Genomic DNA, 20,359 nt, shown 5'->3' on the forward strand with positions numbered 1-20,359 from the left:
GGACTTATCGGCAGCATTTGACACAGTAGATCACAACATTTTAATTGACAGGTTAAGGACATGGGTGGGCATCTCTGGATCAGCCTTAGATTGGTTCCGCTCTTACCTCTCAGACAGAAGCTTCTCAGTGGCTGCTGATAGTTTTACATCCTCATCTGCTGCTCTGTCCTGTGGTGTGCCCCAAGGCTCTGTGTTGGGTCCTATCTTGTTCACTTTGTATTTACTACCTCTCAGAGACATTTTGGGCGCATTTAAAGAGGTCTCATATCATTGTTACGCTGATGATATTCAGCTGTATATCTCCTTTTCTCCACAGAATGTTAAAAAACTATCTATTCTTCAGAACTGTGTTGAGGCTGTAAGGAACTGGATGGCTGCTAACTACCTTTCACTTAATACCGGGAAAACTGAAGTTCTTGTCTGTGCACCCGATAGCTTTGTTCCCACTGTGATAAACAATCTTGGTTTTTTATCATCAATGGTTCAGTCAAATGTTCGAAACCTAGGAGTTACATTTGACCAAGCTCTTAGCTTTGAGAAACATGTTAATAGCCTTGTGCGATCCTGCTTTTTTCATTTGCGAAATATTGCCCGCCTCAGTCGAATGGTGTCCAAGCCGGAATTGGAAATTATTGTTCATGCTTTTGTCTCCTCTCGGTTGGACTACTGTAATTCTTTATACATTGGTCTCAGCAAATCGTCTTTGAATCGCCTCCAGTTGGTCCAAAATGCTGCTGCCAGGCTACTTAAAGGATCCTCTAAGTGGTCTCATGTGACACCTATCTTGTCATCTCTGCACTGGCTTCCCATAAAGTTCAGATCCCAGTTTAAGATCTTGGTGATGACTTTCAGAGCTCTGCATGGTCAAATGCCTGAATACATTAGTGAGCTCTTACACCCATACATAACGCACAGACTGCTGAGGTCTTCTGACCAAAATCTGTTGGTGGTTCCTCGCTCTAGGCTAAAAACTAAGGGAGACTGTGCTTTCGAGGTTGCAGCTCCTAAATTGTGGAATGCACTACCATCACACCTGAGATCTGTGGACTCTATTGAATCATTTAAAGAACAGCTCAAGACTCATTTGTACAGGCTTGCTTTTAACTAGTGGTTTGTGTGTGTTTTATTGTGTATTATTGTTTTCTTTTAAATGCTGTAAAGCACTTTGTGATTTTATCTAGAAAAGTGCTATATAAATAAAATTTTACTTTACTTTACTTTTACTTTAACCCTCAGACACGGTGTTATAAATTTGTTGTTGCCAGAATGGCAATGACCAAGTCGTAGTGCATTACTCAAGGCCCTGTGTTATGCCATATTATAGTGTAGTACAGTAGTTAACTTTTCAATGACTATTACAGCGTTCCACTGGTGGAGATATAGCGCAACAGATGTCGCCACGACAGCGTGGCTGAGCCTGTATCAGTGCTGTGGAGATGAACCGTATTGTTTTGCACCAGCAGTTGTAAAATAGCTTGTTATAATTCCATGTACAATGGAGGAATATTCGAATTATATTTGTTAAGGGAGTGTTGAGGAACGATACAACACCGCATAGCTCGAGCACTCGAATGCTGAGATGTAGGTTTTATTGCGTTAATCAAGCCGACGTTGCCCCCTACTGGGCATAACAGGACATAGCTGGAAAGCTACCTCTACAATATCACAATAGGTTAAGGCCGACACAGGCTACAGAAGGCCTAATTAAAATAAAAAAATAAATAAACTTTTTCCCGGGATTCCCGGGAAATGGCTCGTCATTTCCCGGGATTTGATTCATGTCATTTTCGGGAAAAATATTAAACCCTAGTGACCTCCAAACATGCATGTTTGTTTTTAACCACAAGAAACCAATATGCCAATGACATAGTAACTCATCCAGCTCACAATTCACTCAATTTTTGGAATATGGGAAGTACAGCAACTAAGTCCTAAGTTTTGTTGTCATTGGTTGGATGTATTGCACAAACTAATGACAATTAAAATGCACTGAAAAGGCAAGGAGGCTTTCAAAGAGTCATGTCCAGGATATCTTGTTTCACTAAAATCTGACTAGTACTCTAGGAGGAGTAACTAGTCTTGTGAAAATGCACCCATAAGACAACAAATATATGTCTTGGTTAGTACCTCTGTGCTGATCTTCAATTTTCATGAAGATCCATTAGGTGGTCCCTGCCTAGAAGTTTCACTAAAATCTGAGCTGTGGAGGGACAGACAGATGCCTCATAATTGCACAAGTTAATGGGTCCTTCAGCCGCATGAGCTAAACATGCGGTTAAACTTTTCCCTTTTTGTGAACTTTTAATTTAAAAAAAAAAAAAACATGGCAGTGATTTCTATCCACCCTTTTTAACTAAAAACATTTCTGTTTTTAATTCTTTAAAATCAATTACCAAAAACAAAAAAAACAAAAAAACACAATTTACTTACAGCCCTTGTTATTGTTAAAGGATGTCCCCCAACAACATCATGGCAGCAGTTTACTCATGTAACTGGACCTTTAAAGTTGACTGATTTTGATTTCAGTCCTCATGATACTGCAAGCCAACCCTCATTGCTACTGGGAGGTATTTTCCAAAACACTCAATGAGGGGGAAAAAAGGGATTTTCTAGGGATTGCTTCAGTGAGCTTCGGACAGCGAACACTATTACTGCTGGGACATCATTTAGACAGCAGCAGATGGAACATGCATTACAGTAAGTCTCACTACAAGGGTTGACTTGAGTAGGGGTGTTGTAACCATGATTGGGGCTTGATTGCTTTCTTTCCAACAACAAAGGAAATGACGGCTACACGCAGCTGTACATTGTACAAAGAAATCAAATATGGTTGCTTTCAGGCATGTCTTCCATGTACAAAAGGTTGGTTTTCAGGAATTTAGATTCAGACACGATAATACTACGACTGACCATCATCCTCTTGGTAAGCTGGATTTGTTTTGCCAATTTAAGATCCTTCACAAAGCCAGTGTAACAAGTAAGCAAAGAATAATCCCCCCCCCCCCCCCCCCCCCCCAAGTATTTGAATCACGTATCTAAATTATCTCTTTGCTCAAAATGTTCCTCTTTTCCTGTATCTGTCTTTCTCATCATTTTTTCCTTCAACTCTCGTCATTCCTGTCACTTCCTGAAGTGTATCACAGAAGACATTTTTATTGTTTCTGTTCTGTGCAGTTTCTGGTTTTCTGACACGCCTATTCTTGCTTTTCCCTCTTCTTTTTGTTTTTTTTTTCTCTCCACTCTTGTTTTGCCTTTTGAAGCTTATATGAAATCTGTCTGTTTGCAGTCCGATTTGTGCTTTTTATGGGCCATTCTGTTATGATGCCAGCACTCATCTGTCTCTCTTTTCCTCTCTTCTCCCTTTCATATAAACATGAGGATGTCTTTTTTCTTGCTGTGCTCTTCAGTCAGATTTTGTTCGTGCTAGCTGTGTTCTCTCAATCTGTGGTCTCTCCTTTGCTCTTGCGGTTTTCTGTGCCAAGATGAAAAGATCACTCTTGTCTGCTGTTTGTTGTTTTCGCTCTGAGAGTTTTTCCTCTGGTTCTTTGCCACATGCTGCTAGTCTGACAGCTTGGGTCAAACAAACTGACCCACCACGCATTGCTAATGTGCTCCGGGGGAATCAGTTAAATTATTCTTACTGCGGCAGTGAAGACATACACTGGCATCAGACTCCTCAAGGTTATGTAGTATTCAGCCCTAAAGCTTCCAGCTGTTTACAGAAGATGAAGCACAGATGTGTGACAAATTAAAGGGGAAAAAAAAAAATCAACAAAGAGAGTCTTATATTGTTAGGTCGTCATGTGCAGGTAAAATTGCTTCACAGTGACTTGGCATTGATTCTGCAAGTCTATGAAGCACAATTGGAGAGATTGAACTCCATTCTTCCAAAAGATAATCCCTCATTTGATGATGGTGTAGGAGAATGCAGTCTAACACATCCAGGGCCGCATCCAATCCAAGTGGTGGGTGGGGGTGTTTATCTCTAGATTAACTTAATATGCCAGAGTGTGAGGTACACACTGCCTGCTAGCTTTTTTAGCCTGAATGAATTCCAAATAAACATTTTATGGTGCAGAAAAGTCAGTGCATCCTTTTTAGAACATACTGTATGCATTCCCAGTGGTTGAGTTTGTAATGCACAAAATGGCACAAAGTTTACAGTCCATTAGGCCATCTGTTTTAAGTAAATGCAGCCACAATGTAAACATGAAATAAGCTTGATGTCACTGTCAGGTTGACACGGGTAGTCTCTAAGTTTTTAGTTGGGTTAAGCTCTGGGGACTGAAGATCCGATATACTATTTTTTCTAAAGCCACTCAAGTATAGCAAAAATCATGAACGGTATTATTTCCAGAATTAATGAAATGACAGAGGAAAATATAAATTTACAAAAATTGCCATTTTTAAATTTTTTTTTTTTGACAGAGGGAAAAAAAAAAAAGTTTCTGCCTTTTCTAATTAGATGCATCCCAAGAAAATCTCTCTGAGCTCCACTTCATTGTTTCAACACTCATCTGGATGCAGGGCTGTTATACTAGCAAGAGGTGCTGAGACAAGGAAAAGGAGGAGAAGCTCGTTAGGGTGATAAAGAGTCCAAGAATAAAAGTGGAAGAAGACAACAGTGTGTTTGTTGTGTGCAGATAAATTAAAATTCTGTATTGTGACATCTCTAATACCAGCAAGGTACCCCCCCACAGCATCATGGTCAAGACTTTCATGTCACTGTATGTTATTCCAAACTGATATACACATGTCCTATATCCCAAAAAAATTGATTCTGTTCATCTGGCCACAGTGTTTTCAGTGGGAGAAATGTTTCATCACTTATCCAAGTGACTTCTTCAGTCTCAGATGACTGCAGGCTTCCCCAACCTTATAAACAGCACTGCTGTATAACTACCAAAACTAGCAACATTTCCTAACAATAAGCCACAAGCTGAGTTTCATGGTCCTTAATATGCAAATTGTCATGACCATTGAACATTGGCCTTGAGATACTATTCACAGAGAGTTCTCTGTACTCATGGGCCATGTGTCCAGACCACTGATGAATGGCCACGAGTACAGAGAGCTCTCTGTGAATAGTACCACAAGGCTACTGAGCAATGGTCATGACCATGAAACATTTATCCCACTAAAAACACTATGTTCATATGAACAGAATCAACTTTCTGATATTTCCTTACCTGGATTATTGAGCATGCATCAAGACACATGTCCTACAGTCTGTTAAAGGACTGACTGAAGTGAAACATTGTGGTTGTTGACTTAAACTGACATCAGCTGGTCTGGGATAAGATAAAGGTTTGTTGGAATGCACTCAGCTAACCAAACTTCAGTGCCACAAACATCAAAAGAGGTTTTATTTTTGACACTGACCACACATACGAGACATGATCTCAGTGTTATGTCTGGTTTAGGTCTGACAATACTTAGCGTTTCAACTCTGTATAGCCTGGTTTTACAACAAGCTGCAATTTAAGTATTTAAAGAAAGATGTGCTACTTGTTGCTTTTATGTACTACAAAAGAACAAAAGACAATCTGAAATGTTTCATATCATAATACAAAATTTTAAAAAAAAAAAATGCAATTTGTAGACCATCTGCATCTCTCAAATATGCAAGGTAATTTATGTTACAGTAGTGCTTAGAATTATATTTATAGTGCTCTCTGACAAAAATGATAATTACTGGACATTAGATTAGAATATAAATCTGTTAATATTCTGGCCAAATGTTTATTTCTGAGTGTAATTCTTTGTAAGTCTCACTGTCTAGACACAACTGAGAGCGAGAGGGGAAAAAAAAGAAAAGCGAGATAGAAGCACAGAAATAGATCAACAGACTGACAGGGAAGAGCACAAAGCGCTGGGGAGACATTGTGTCTAGGTGAGGTTTTACAATGAGGAACATCACAAAACCTCCATATCAGAAATCGAGAGGATTTCCACAACAGCTCTGTTTCGTCTACTGTCATTTTACTCACTTTCTCTCTTTCACTCTACCACTCTTGCAGATCCTTCTGCAGCCCCACCCCGTCTGCCACCTTATCGTTTCTTGCCACATTTGTCAGGTAGAAGGAGAAAACACAAGTGTTTTTCTATATAGTCTAGTCTATTCTGAAGAAAAAGTGTTGTTTCACTAAAACTTTATAAACCAAATTACACAATCTAGTAGTTAAAAAAAATAATAAAAATCAGCACTGGGGGTATGTGTGTACTGTGAAGTGCATTAAGTACCCCAAAGGTAGAACAACATTATATAACTAGATACCATTTGCTATTTAAAACTGCCACTTCCCATACACCACTCAGTGTCTCCAGAGCAATACAGCTTATTTAATTTGACTAATCAACAGTGACAAAATAATTTGATTACATTAAGGCTGTCCTTTATGGTTTACCTTAGGTGTAAAATGTGAAAGAGACTCTCCAAAAAAAAAAAAAAAAAAAGTTATTTCCTATTTCTCTACAATTCAAAAGATGACTTCCCTCATGAATCAAATTAGTTGAAAATGTTTAACGTCACTATAGCCAGCCTAGCCAAGTGTATCTAATGTTACAAAATGACCTGGGTACAGCTTTCACCAACACGGAGGCTAAGAACACATGCATCAATTGACTTGTACAGTTTTATTTTTGCATTGTTTTTGTCATGTTTTCATTCAGTTACATTCAATTTTATTTATATAGCACTATATCACAACAGTCACCTCAAGGTGCTTTATATTGTAAGGTAAAGACCCTACATTAATTACAGAGAAAACGCAACAGTCAAAATGACCCCCTATGAGCAAGCACTTGGTGACAGTGGGAGGGAAAATTAGCATTTTAACATTAAGAAACCTCCGATAGAACCAGGCTCATGGAGGGGCAGTCATCTGCTGCGACCGGTTGGGGCTGAGGGGAGAGAGACAGGGCAAAAGAGATGCTGTGTCAACTTAAAAATGTTTCGCACACCCCCTGACAGATGAGGATGTAACAAATGCAAGAAATATCCTGCAAAATGTGGGGCACGCTGTAGTGTGCAATCTTCATTCTCATTTTAACTAACTAAACACATAACTGGCATTTCATACATCCCAGCACTGTTGTTGCTGGAGGCTTTACGTTTTCAGGTTATCCACACCATACTTGTGAATATGACATCTTCTAAACACCTCGAAATAATGTGTTTGAATTTGGCTGTAATGCTGACTCAAGGTTGAAGAGACTGGATTTTGGGGGTTCAAAATAGGACCAGGCTGTTTTTAAACCTTTTCCATAATCTCAAATTGGTGTTTTCTCTGTTAACAGTTTAGTGACATTTGCTCAAAGCTTCCATCCTTTTTAGCTTTTTAAATGACCCTCAACATGTAAATTTTCATTCCTACTTTGCTCTAATTATCAAAGACTATCAAATGGTTCATCAAAGTGATACGATTACAAAAGGTGTTTTTCAGTATCTCAGTGTGCTTACTAAGGCCAATTAACATACTGAATAGGTAAACATTGAAAACATAGTGTGAACCAATCATCACTTCTGAATGGTCTTTTCATAAGCAGCGGGTGTTTTCTAGCAGAGATATCTGCTAGAAAACTTTCCCTATTTTGAGCTGTATGATCTTTTCATAGAGGGTAAAGATTGATTTGCCCTTCTCTATCCAATAATACGCATGAGGCTGCACTGATAATGACAGTCAAGCACATGCAGGACACATCATTCCCAGTGGAGTGAGGGTATATGGATCATACCCTAGAGTGCATAGAGTGTCTCTATGCATGTGTGCGTGCATATAATTATGCATACACAATTTTAACATCTTTGTGGAAATGTCTGATGTGAACCCATTTATGCCCTGCAAATGTGTGAAAATCATGTCTGTGTCTGTTTGTGTGTGAGTGTGAGACAAAGATAGAGAGTTAGGGAGAAACTACCAGCATTGTCAGTTGTACTTAGTTCAGAGCCCATGTGATGAGTTCTCCACAGTGGCTGCAGGGGCCACAACCCCATTATTTGCAGGTCACACACACTGAACCCTAGTGTGAGAATTTATGGGATTGAAAGTCCTGTTGTGGTCTGGTTGTGTACTTTATAGAGTACACGCATCATGTGTATGTGTATGTGAGTGAAGCATGAGAAAGATATAGATAAGACAAAACTTTATATCAGCTAAGCTTTTATTTTTTAAACTAATTTATGTCAGTTTTATGTTCAGTTCAATATTAAATGTCCTCAGGTATGCCCAGAAGCATTTTATAAGGAGGAGGGAGTTTATGGGAGAATTCTAAATAGCTAAAGATGGCGTCATTGGCCCAAAGAGACAGCCAACAGTCAAAATGGGAAACACAGTAGCCAATCATGTTGCACTGATGCATGCAAACAGACCTTCATGACCATTTCAGCAGTGCGGTGGCAGACATATCTCTGTACTCATTATTGCTCCATAATATGTAGCTAAGTGTACTTTATTTTTTTTTTTTTTTTGATGTACTGTATCCATAACATGAATTAGCCTGGCATTTGTTCAGTGCTCTTGTGGGATGAGCAGAGATGCAGTTCATGTTAACATCTGGATCAAGCGGTGTTGTAAAAATGTAAGCATGATTAGTAGAAGCGTAATTCTGTAGAGCAAAAAGCATATTTGAGTGGTGATTCTATATGTGCCATTTTTAGGTCTCCTTGAAATTAGGGTTACAGCTCATTCATTAAGACTGGGGCTTAAAAATAATCAAAAAAGGACTTTGGAAAGCCCTGATATACCAAAACTAAATAAAAATAAAAAAATATTAGAAATGAAGCTTATGCACAGGTTAAATTATGAAGATCTGTTTTCATTCATCTGTTCCTGGGTGTTCAGGCTGCTAAGTCTATTCTTGACATCACCTCTGCTTTCCCGTGCTGTCAAACATTTTTTTTTTGTCATCATCACTCCAGCCCAATCATTTTATTGCCCACCTTATATAAGCCAATCGGCCTCTGTTCCACATACTTTAAATCTCAGTCATTTTGTCTTTCAGACTCTTCATTCATTCAACCTGCCTCCTCCTCATCTTCACCTCATCATGGCCATATAGAGATCCTCGACCAAGTCTCCACTGGCTTCATCTCTGTCACAACCAGTGTCTAGACTCTGGGGCAAAGGGTCCTCTCCTACCTTCTACCACTGTTGGACTCCACTCTGCTATGTACACTCAACAAAAATATAAATGAAATGGATAAACTGTTTATTGCTTTTCATAACTAATCAACAATGTATAAGCGCAACAATTTGTGTACACACTCAGTATAATTTCAGGCTTCGATAGCAACCAGTGTTTCAGATCTTTATGCAACAGTCCATGTGTTATCACAAAGCAAACACTGCATGGTTCACAGCACTCAGTACCGAGTGTGTCCACTGTTGGAGTCATGCATCTGCGGCGCATAGCCATCACCAGAGTGTCAATAGTGGCCTGTGGGATGTTGTCGCATTTCTCCTGGAGTGCATGGGCATGCTAAGAGATAGGTCATTTTAACTCAACCTTTTAGGTTTGTGCATTTAGATTTTTGTTGATTATAGTTTTCTTCAGAGTCTAATCAAATAGTGTTTAACCCAAATTCTGTATTTCAATCAATCAAATGATATCTTCTTATTGAATTCTATTGAAGTCAGTGCACTTTCACTCTGAGAACAAAAATACTAGAGGGTGAACTCCACCCAGAATATTTTAGCAGTGCACCAGTTGCTGTCCATCAGCTCCAGCATGCTCAAAGTTTTCCCTTTTTTTGTAGGACTCTGCTTTTGTGCTTTTTCAGTTTGGATGCTGCATGAAAATTTTGAGACTAAGTTTATATTCCTTCATCACTGTGGTAATGAAGGATAGTATTGAGGAGGTCATACTATTTTATGCAAAGAGACTAAGCAATTATTTCTTACATAAGCACATAGATAATGCTTTTCATTTGGGATTTTTTTTTTTTTTTTGAACAGGCTTTATTTTGCTAGGCTAGTGTTCTGTTTAGTTATGTCTGTTTTTGTTCTTTTGAAGTTAATCAGCACTGTGCTTATTAAGTACTTCTGTGTCTGTCATCCCTTTTTTATATTTACAAGAGTCAATTTGCTTTGGTCATTTTCATATACTTCTCATATACTTCATAAACTTCTCAAGGTTTTATTTCAGTGCAGTTAAAAAAAAAGAGAGAAAATCCTGTTTTACTATTAAGACGATACAGACTGGGGAAAAAACAAAAAAGATATCAGTGGGGCATGGATTTCCATCTTTCTAATTACACACTTTAACTAAACAAACTTATTGTTGTGAACACCAATATGGTCACATTACCTCACGCCCAGCAGGGACCAAACTTAGTAAATGTAGGTAAATTAAAAACACATCAGTGTTCTCATCTTACAAGGACAAAATGCAAGTAAATATAGTATCTCTACCAAGAATCGAGGCTAATTAAATTTAGTAGGACTCTTGGCATTAGGGGACTTAAGTGATCATCTCTCACCTGGGGCCTGTTCAAGGGGACATTGGATTTTGACTTTCCTTCCCTAATAGAGTTCCTTTGAAACAAAAGAGCAAGTGAGATTTTTTTCCTACTTCAAAGAATCATCAGCACAGAACTCAAAGCAGCAGAGAAGAAAGACAGGCGCATGCCCTCAAAAAAGAAACAAATTCAAACTCACTTCCTGTCCATCTCTTCTGTCTGTTGCCGTCTCCTTTCATACTGTGCCATAGTCAGCACTCCATGCTGTGGAGTCACACAACAATTGACAACATTCCAAAAAAAAACACTATTCAATGTATAATTTCACAAATACTCTGATATCCCTGTTACACTGAAGAAACAAGGAGTGAATGCATTAAGCCAAATGTGGCCTGACTACACAGAAGATCTGAGAATCCACTGTTGATTTTATAAATGGTGTAACAATACAACGTGAGAAAGGATCAGCAACGTGATTGATTTTTCCCATTTCAGATTAGAAATTATGATTTTTAAATGTTTGAATAGTCAAAATTATTTTAAAAAATAAATAAAGTTAATGTAACTATTTTTGCATAATATTCCTTTGTTTTTTTTTACCAAAAGATGGCAGCAACGCAACTAAGCTGCAGACCAACCACCATTAAAAATAGAAGAAGGCACTACTAACTATCAAGTGTTTGATCAGTCCAGTGCACGTGGTGCTGGGGAATTAAATGCTGCTGTACAAAAGCAAGAAACATGCAAGGGCAAAACTAAAGCTGTCAAAATGTCTGGTGTGGAATTCCTTTAAATAATAAGTAACAAGGAGGTCCAGCACAAACTGTGCCAAGTAAAGGCAGCATGACACAAGCCTGCTACAACTTTGGGAATGTCATTTCTGAGCACTTTGGGATGCAGTCTTCTGAGAATTGTTAAATATATTCCCAGTGAATACTGAACCATATTTTTCCTTTTTTGGATGTTGACTGCCTCCATGGGGCAGGACACTCACATTCTGTAGTGTTTCATTAAAATTCCATAGATTCCTATGTAGGATTATTTGACTGTCATGTCTTCTTACAATATGATGTCTCTGGCATGGCATGTGCCTTTTCTAATACAGCAAACAGAAAACTTCTGAAAGCAGTTCAAACATTTTTTTCTAAGCATTTTAAGCAAAGAATAATCTGAAATGGAAAAACATTCACATTTTCACATGAGCTACACTTCTGATCAGAATAAAACATTTCTAGGCTCATTCAGGATACTGTGATCCTGACAGGAAAACTTCCCAACAAATCCATATAACTTTAAATCAGAGATTTATTTCTTCTCCTTGAAGACATGGCAGCAGGGAAACTGGCTACTTTATGACAGCTGTCTCCTGTTAATCAGTAATCTCTTTCTCTTCATTTTACTCCATGCTGTCTGCTGCCTCCATTGACAGCAGTTTACTCTGGTCAAGTAACCTTCAGCAGTTTGCCTTAGATTTCTCCCTGGGCCATGGTTACTCTGGGCTGACTATGCAACTGCCTGAAGAGCTGAAACATGTGACAACACATTTCATGTTTGGTGATGTGTGAAAAAAGTTATACAACTTCCATCTTTTGTGCTCTCTATTCTACTGTATTTTAAAAATGCCCAATAATCTTGAACACATCCACATATTTTCCAATTCTTACAAATAACTATCCTCTTAGGGCAGTATTTGTATTACACAAAATCATTTATTACACAAAGCCACATTTACAGAGACCATGGCAGGATGAAATTGATTTTTTTGTGCCTCGTAAGGATACTTTCAATTCTCTTGATGGTGTCTCACAACAAAGGCTTTTCTTCAAACCCTATAAAATAGATTTCATTTTTTTAAATCTCTGGCTACGCTCGGCTGGAATGCTCGTCCTTGTTTCTTTAGTATGTCTGTCTCTTTTTTTTTTTCCTCCTTTCTCTCCCTTTATGTGGTTATATCCATGTGATAAATCAATTGTTTTGCATGGGAAAACATTTAAAATAAATGAATAATGTCAGAATTATTTATTGATTGAGTAAACAGACCCATATCCCCTCACACAGTACTTCAAATTGTCATCAAGCACCTCAAATTGCAAGCATTTTGATTCAACATATGCTAAACATATTTCTGTCTGGTCTTTTTAGACTCCAACCACTGGAATGTAAGCTCTTCACCAGACATCACCGAGCCAGCTGGAGAAATCTGCTCTTTCTAATCTCAAAGTATTCAGAATTTAACTTCCAGCATATTGCACGGATGAAATATTACTCCCACCTCCCCTCACATGTTCCAGTCCGGTTTCATTCAACAGCTGTGGTAACCATCAACACCTCAGCTTGAGAAAACAGTATACTGAACAAACATACTGTATCTGTAACTGCAATATGTTCCCCCGAACAACAAATTAAAATAAAGCAGTTTTGAGTTTGCAGTTGGACTCTTTCCAGTCCTTCAGCTGGCCTGAATAATAGAATAAATAAAAGCATGTGAGGCTGTAAAGATTTTTCGTGTATGGAGCACAATCGAACTACATTAGAATTTATTTTTTGTTCAGGATTCAATCATGTTTTAAGTGAACAGGCCTGTTCATTCCCTTTACAGGAAAAAAAAAAAAAAAACATGTGGCCCAAACATCGAGGTATGAACCAAATCCTGTTTTTCTTTGGAGAATCTTTACACATGTAGTCATACTGAAGCATTACTTTTTTTTTTTTTTGGACTCTCAAACAAGAACCCTTGCAGCTTAAATGAAATCATCGGGGATGTTCTTGTTTTGACAGTTAGCTGTATTTATAAAAGATCAGTGTCAATAAAGCCCAGCAGACACTTATGGTGACATACGCACTTTGCTTGCTGTGGTTGGATCTACAACTGAACATATATTTAAGAAAGTTTGCTTTTAAGCTTTTTTTCGGTACAGATTCATGTTTTTGAAAATAGTGTGCAACAATCAAAATAAGCTTGTACTGAAAAGAAAAGAAAAAAAATATATCCCTTGCTTTTCCTCATCATAGACAAACTCAGTTCATCTGAAAAATGCAAGATATACTCAGATTTTGTCTATATGTTATGTACACATCTAAAGTAGGTCATCTTTAACCTTAATCTGGCATTTTTCTGTCAGTTGTGGAGCTGTGGCTTCGTCCTTGTCGAGTAGCCTTTTAGGTTATGTTGATATGATGTATTTTGATGTATTGTTGTGGGACTAATCTCTCACAATGAGGAGACAGCCTACAGGAGAGAGGTCTCCCGCCTGGAGAACTGGTGCCAGGAGAACCACCTCCTGCTCAACGTCAGCAAAACGAAGGAACTGATCGTGGACTTCAGCAGGAAGCAGCAGAGGGACTACCATCCACTTGTCATCAGTGGTGCTGAGGTGGAAAGAGTGGACACTTTCAAATACCTGGGAGTGCCCATCTCACAGGACCTGTCCTGGACTCATCACATAAACATCACTGTGAAGAAGGCCAGACAGCGTCTCTACCTCCTCAGGCGGCTGAGAGACTTCAAGCTCCCACTCAAGGTGCTCAGGAACTTTTACACCTGCACCATCGAGAGCATCATGCGTGGGAGCATCACCACCTGGATGGGAAACTGCACCAAGCAGGACTTCATGGCCCTAAAAAGGGTGGTTCGTTCAGCTGAACGGACCATCAGAACCACCCTCCCCAACCTGCAGGACATTTACACCAAGCAGTGCAGGCTGAGGGCCATGAAGATCCTAAAACAGCCCAGCCACCCCGGACACTCTCTCTTCTCCCTGCTCCCATCAGGCCGGCGTTACCGCTGCCTGAGGGCTATAACTGAAAGGTTGAAGAAGAGTTTTTACCCACAAGCCATCCGTCTGCTCAACTCTGAGCCCTAACTGGACCATTATTGCACAATGTAAATATTATAATTTATAAAAGTGTGTATAGTGTATAGTATATAGAGTATAGTGTATAGTGTGAATTACTTTTTTTATTTTTATTCTTCTTATTTATATGTGTGTGTATATATGGTTGCAGGTACAAAATACATTTCACTGTGCATTGTACTGTGTATAACTGTGCATGTGACAAATAAACACTATCTTAATCTTAATCTAAAAATCTTAATCTTTTACGGTGAATACAGATATATTTTTGACTGTTTCTTCCAGCATCTTCACGAGGTCCTTTGGTGAGATTGTGGAATTGATTTTACTTTCAGATTATGTATACTTCCTGGGTTATATGATGGCTGTATGGTCCAGTGATGTTTATGTTTACATACTATTATGTGTGCAGATGAATCAGGTACCGTCAAGCATTTCAAAATTGCTTCAAAGAATGGACTAGACTTGAATGACATCTTTCTTTTGATTTCACCATGATGTCAAGCAGCGAGGCAGTGTAGCAGATGGAGGTGCCTCCAAATGATTAACGTCAGTGAGCCTATCAGAAACTGGTTGCATCACACATATAAAGGGGAAACTTAATATTTTCTTCTCTCAAAATTCAAACATAGACACAAAGTTTGAAAATAATGTCAGAAACTACAGGATATTAAAACTGTTTTGCCACAGGGGGTAATTTACCACATGATCTCACGGGAGGGGAAATGTTAACAAAAATTACGGCTGTGGTTCAACTACTAACTGCAAGCAAAGAGCCAAATAAGTCTGGCTGAGAAAGTGGCTGGGATGACAGTAGGGCTGCAACGATTCGACATAATCGATGACGAAGTGGAATTTTAATGTTGACACGTCATATTCTAAAACCATGTACGCGATTTTGTAACTGCAATTCACTACAGGAAGATATGGGGACAGTATTGTCTCCATTGTCTGCCAATAACAATACTAAAGAAGAAGAAAGTAATGTGAACAACATAACGATGGTGAGGAAAATGAAAGAAAATGGAGACAGACTGTTGAAGGTGTGGGAGCAGTTGAGAGAAAGTAGAAATAAAGCTGAATGCAGACTGTGCAGAGCAGAGCTTTCCTTCCACAGCAGCATCACTGCAGTGCTGAGCGTTTAAAGCACGGCACCCTGGAGCTGTGACGACAGCTCTGGATGGGTACATTAGTGCGTCGTAGATACCTGTTAATGTTTGCACAGAAATGTTTCTGTCAGTTCACCTGTCGGAAACAAGCTTTCATGGATGATGTTTGCTAAGCGCCACCATTTCATTTATGTTAGCTAACGAGTGAAGGACAACAGGAGCAGCTACATTGTCTCCTATTATTTTCTTGCATTAATATCAGTGTTCATTCTAAATAGTAAACTTCTGAATCGTCTGTAAACTTTTTAGTTGTTTTGGATGGAAAAATGTTTTTGATTTAATTTGAAGCCTTATTTGAACTTTTGACCAGAGGCCATTTTTATTTACTTATTTCCACATTATATTTTCATTTTAAAATAAAAATTGCATTCACTATAATATGCATTGTTTATTTGATATTTATTGTGTTAGTCACATTAATGTTAAAAATTCATTGGATTAGTTTCAAACTCGTATTTTTATGGGTGATTATTTGAATTGTGAGAAGAGACAACAAGGTGATGTTAACAGGTGGGCAGGCTTGAACAGGTGAGGTAAGACTGAAATGATCATTGACTAATCAAAACAAATAATTGACAGATTAGTCAGCTACTAAAATAATTTTAGGTTGCAGCCCTAGATGACAGGGTCACTGAGGGTTGACTACTCTCCAGCAATAAGCGAAAGTTAAATTATCTCCATGAAAGTGCATGTTTTGCTTATTATTATAAAGACCCTCAAACAGGAAGGACCAAGTTAGCAACTGTATGTTCTGATTAAATTAATGCACTTGGAAAATAATGTCTAGACTCAGTTGGAAACAAACCAACAGAAATTGAACTCAGTAAAGAGTTGTTTGTCAGTTTGCAATTGAAATCCAATTTTGTTTAATGTGTGTCTTTATAAACCTACTGTTCAGTTGGATTAATAGGCTGCTTCTCGCCCCCCCACCCTTAAAAAAAGAGAGAAGTCTGTTTTATGCTGATAACCCTGTTCTACTGTCTCTGTTCTACTGTCTCTACTGAACAAGCATCACAGCAACAGCTGTATACAGTACAAAAGTTACAAGTGAGCACTGGTAGTAAATACGAAGAAAACAAGTATCATGACTTTTCAAAAACCCAGAACAAATATTCTTTCACACAGTCGAGTATCATGGCATAGCATATCAATAACAGACCAGTTTTCCTGGAGTCATTTGATGTATTTGGATGGCAATAGAGTGATTGATCAATGCTATGTAAAATGTGGAAAATGCCTTCAAAAGTAACAGAAAAGCAGGGTGCCAGTATAGCTTACTGGGTTGGGTAGGCAATCCATATACCAAAAGTCCATTGCAGTGTGTCATTATCCCCACTCTCTCCCCCTTTCCTGTCTACTTTATTGTCCTGTCAAAAATAAAGGCTAAAAAGCCCAAAAATAAATCTTAAGAAGTACCAGGAAAAAAAAAAAAACCTACAGTACCATGAAAGAAACAGAAAATAAAAATAAAACTCAAAGCCAAAGCAGATTTAAGCATTAACTAGTCTGCCCAAAAGAAGAGATTATAAATTGTCTGAATATTTTTCCTCTTATAAATGAAGGGGAGAGATGGAGACTAACCAAGAACGAGTAATCAACAAGTGGCAATCAAAAAAAAGGACGCACACAAAAAAAAAAATCATCACAGTAAACAAAAGAAAGAGACTAAAGAGGATACTTTTTCTCCTACAATGTAAAATATGTAATCATACAAGGAACATTCAATTTAAAACAAAGCAGCAATTTCAAAATATTTCAGTGAGCTTAATGACATCTCTGATCAGAGCCGACCATTCGGTCTGTTTGTCAGCAAGATTACGGGGAGTTATCGTTCAGCCAAAAAAACAAAACAAAAACAAATAAATAAACACATTTATTGTGACCTTGTACAAAAGTGTACTCAACAATAATGATTTTATGAACAGAGTTAGTTTTATTTACTTGCTTCAGGGTAACCTGGTTCCACCCAGCAAGGCTGGTTATTTTTTTTTTCTTCAAATGAAAGGGTACTTACAACAGCTAGGCAACTTCCTCTCACTGCAAGTAAGTTAATCCCTCATGATGCACAACACCAAATTTCTTTCACAGCTTCTTTCCCCACCAATTTAAAATCTTGTCTTTTCCAATTACAGCATCACGTCTGCGTGTCTATTAAATAACCTTCAAGTAAGCCTTGAGTCGTATTAAATCGTGGTTGTTTATTTGCATGCAAAATTAGTAGTCTGAGATGAACACAGACAACACAGTGCATCTAATGTGTCTCTTATCCCTCTAAGCTGAAAATCTAAGCTGTACTTACTGGTTTGTTGTGAGTTACCATAAGGAGACCTCCTAATAAGTATGCTCTTTTTAGAAATCTATTTTTATAAAATGAGATATGTGACCTCTTTGTTGTAGAGTGCGAGCTAGACTCTTGATTGGCAGGACCTTTGCTGGGCTGGTTTGTCAGGAGTACCAACAGCAAAACTTTGGGTAATAATTTTAGGTCAGAATCAGTTTGTATAAATGAAAATAATGTTAAGTCACCATCGCATTTAATTCAAAGATTTCTGTGAGACACTGACAGGTGGCTATCACCACACTCATCTCAAAGTGCTCTTTCATATTTCCTTCAAAGATCAGTATCAGTTTTTACAAAGAAGAAAGATTGAAAAGTAGAGTTTGGTGTGTGTGTGTGTGTGTGTGTGTGTGTGTGTGTGTGTGTGTGTGTGTGTGTGTGTGTGTGTGTGTGTCCGTCCTGAACAGAACCAGAGACAGGAAGCAAATAAAGAAATGTGAAACTAGTGTGTCAGACAGAGAGAAAGCCTAGAGGAAATGTACAGACTAGCACAGAGAAACACGGAGTTCTAGATAGGGGAAATGAGGCAAGCGCGCACACACACACACACACACACACTGTAGGCCATAGTGCCATAAAGCCCTGTTGTTTCTTAGTCTTGTACTGCCATCTACTGTGGACAGTGGTTAGTTCATTCAGGTTTATGAGTTATTTAAATTAATATTAACTGAGTGACTTACTATGCACTAATCACATGCTATAATGTCAGTGTACTGTAATCTGTGAGTCTTCTAAGTACACATCTAATAATGAACAAGTAACACATTAGTAGGAAGTGTAAAACGCTTGACTAAATGTCACTGACTTGTGGCTGAAATGTGTTTATATGGTAAGCATTTAGTGTCACGAGGTTAATAAAGAAAAAAATACGGCACTAAATACCTTTGATAAAGTCAAATTTCAGTTTTGATTTGAATACAGTGAGAATACGACACAGTTTGTGCAAACTAATAAATTTGATCAACACTCACAACTACTTCTGTCCCCAAGCTGTTCATCATTTCATATATCTGGCTGTGGACTACTTCCATCACTGGGATCGTCTTTTATGCAATTAAAATTGAATGTTGTAGCAGTGAAAATTCATGTCTTTTTTGGTACAGATTTAATGTGAACATTTGAATCCCTCAGATATTTTGATTATCAACATAAAACATTGTTCATTTGCTTCTTCAAAAGATATAAATATAATAGTGTCCTATTTTGGTCTGAGGTCCATTCAAGTTTGGAGGTTGAGCTACATTAAATTTTTATTCTCCCAGCTGCTAATGGCTGCTCAATCCAATCATAAAACCGTCAGGATTTGTGACAAGGCACCTGACCTGAGCAGTTCCATCACATACAGATAAATATCATGTGCGGGATGAACTGTGTCTCCATGGTTAGGACTTTATGACAAACTTTCTGAAATTGGTGTCAAAAAGTGCCAAATTCCCAGTTTTATGTCATAAGAGTATATACTCCTGCCCCCACCCACTTAAAAGCTTGAGAGTTTTAATGTGGCTCACATCTGGGCTCATATTCTCACAGAATTTGTCGCTGGTTTGAAGCGCTAACCTTCTGTTCTCAACCAAATAAATCCTGCCATCCAGTGGATGGAAAGCACCATGACCACAATGGTTCCCAACATGTTGCCAGTCTTGATAAAAGTACTGTTGTTAGCAGTGTTACAGCCCTACAAGATGCTTTTGTTGTTACAGTACACTTTGCTCACTCCAAAACCTTAGGTACCCCCCCTCCTTTACAGCTCATTCCACTTAAGCACTTACTACACTAACTGCTTAAGATCAGGGAGAGGAGTGCCCTCATGTCAGCATTCCTTTATCCGTGCAGTGTTTGAGCTGCATGACTGTGGTGGTTTATGCCTCTCTTTTTTTCTTTTTTTTTTTAAATTTAATTTTCACTTTTTGGCTGGATAGGCTCACTTATTTGCCTTTTTTTGTTATCCACCTCTTTCTTTTTGGTGGAAATATCAGATACTTTAGCAGCTGAATGTAGCCACCAGAAAGTCACCCACTACTTTTTTTTTATTCTGCATTTTCAAGCCTGAACATTAGTATTTTGATCACTACTATTTTTTGTTTTTTTGTTTGTTTGTTTTATCGGGGAGGGGTGGGGTGGAGGGTAGCCAGAAGTTACTGTATTTAGAAGAGAGGTAACAGTTGCAAGTTTGCATACATAAACTGTACCAGTGGGTCTCATAGATGTCCCATTTAGTGCTAATCACTTTATAAAATATCAGAATTTCACTGACCAAAACTAAAGCACATCTCTACAACACAACAAGAGTCAGATAATTCCATTAAGAATATTTCAAAAGGCAGTAAGTAGTACAAACACAGTAGAACGGTCCAGTTCAGTAAACAGAGATGAGACCTAGCAGACACTGATCAGCATTAGCTGCCTGCGTTAGGGGTGGGGGTGGGGGATGTCAAAGTGACATAAAAACCTCATGTGTGATGTGAAAACTGAATTGTTATTTATTAAGCACATACTCACATATATACTTCAAAAGTCTGACAGAAGTAATCAAAGGAGA

The sequence above is a fragment of the Archocentrus centrarchus genome, chromosome 15 (genome assembly GCF_007364275.1).
Source record: "Archocentrus centrarchus isolate MPI-CPG fArcCen1 chromosome 15, fArcCen1, whole genome shotgun sequence".
Classification (NCBI taxonomy): domain Eukaryota; kingdom Metazoa; phylum Chordata; class Actinopteri; order Cichliformes; family Cichlidae; genus Archocentrus; species Archocentrus centrarchus.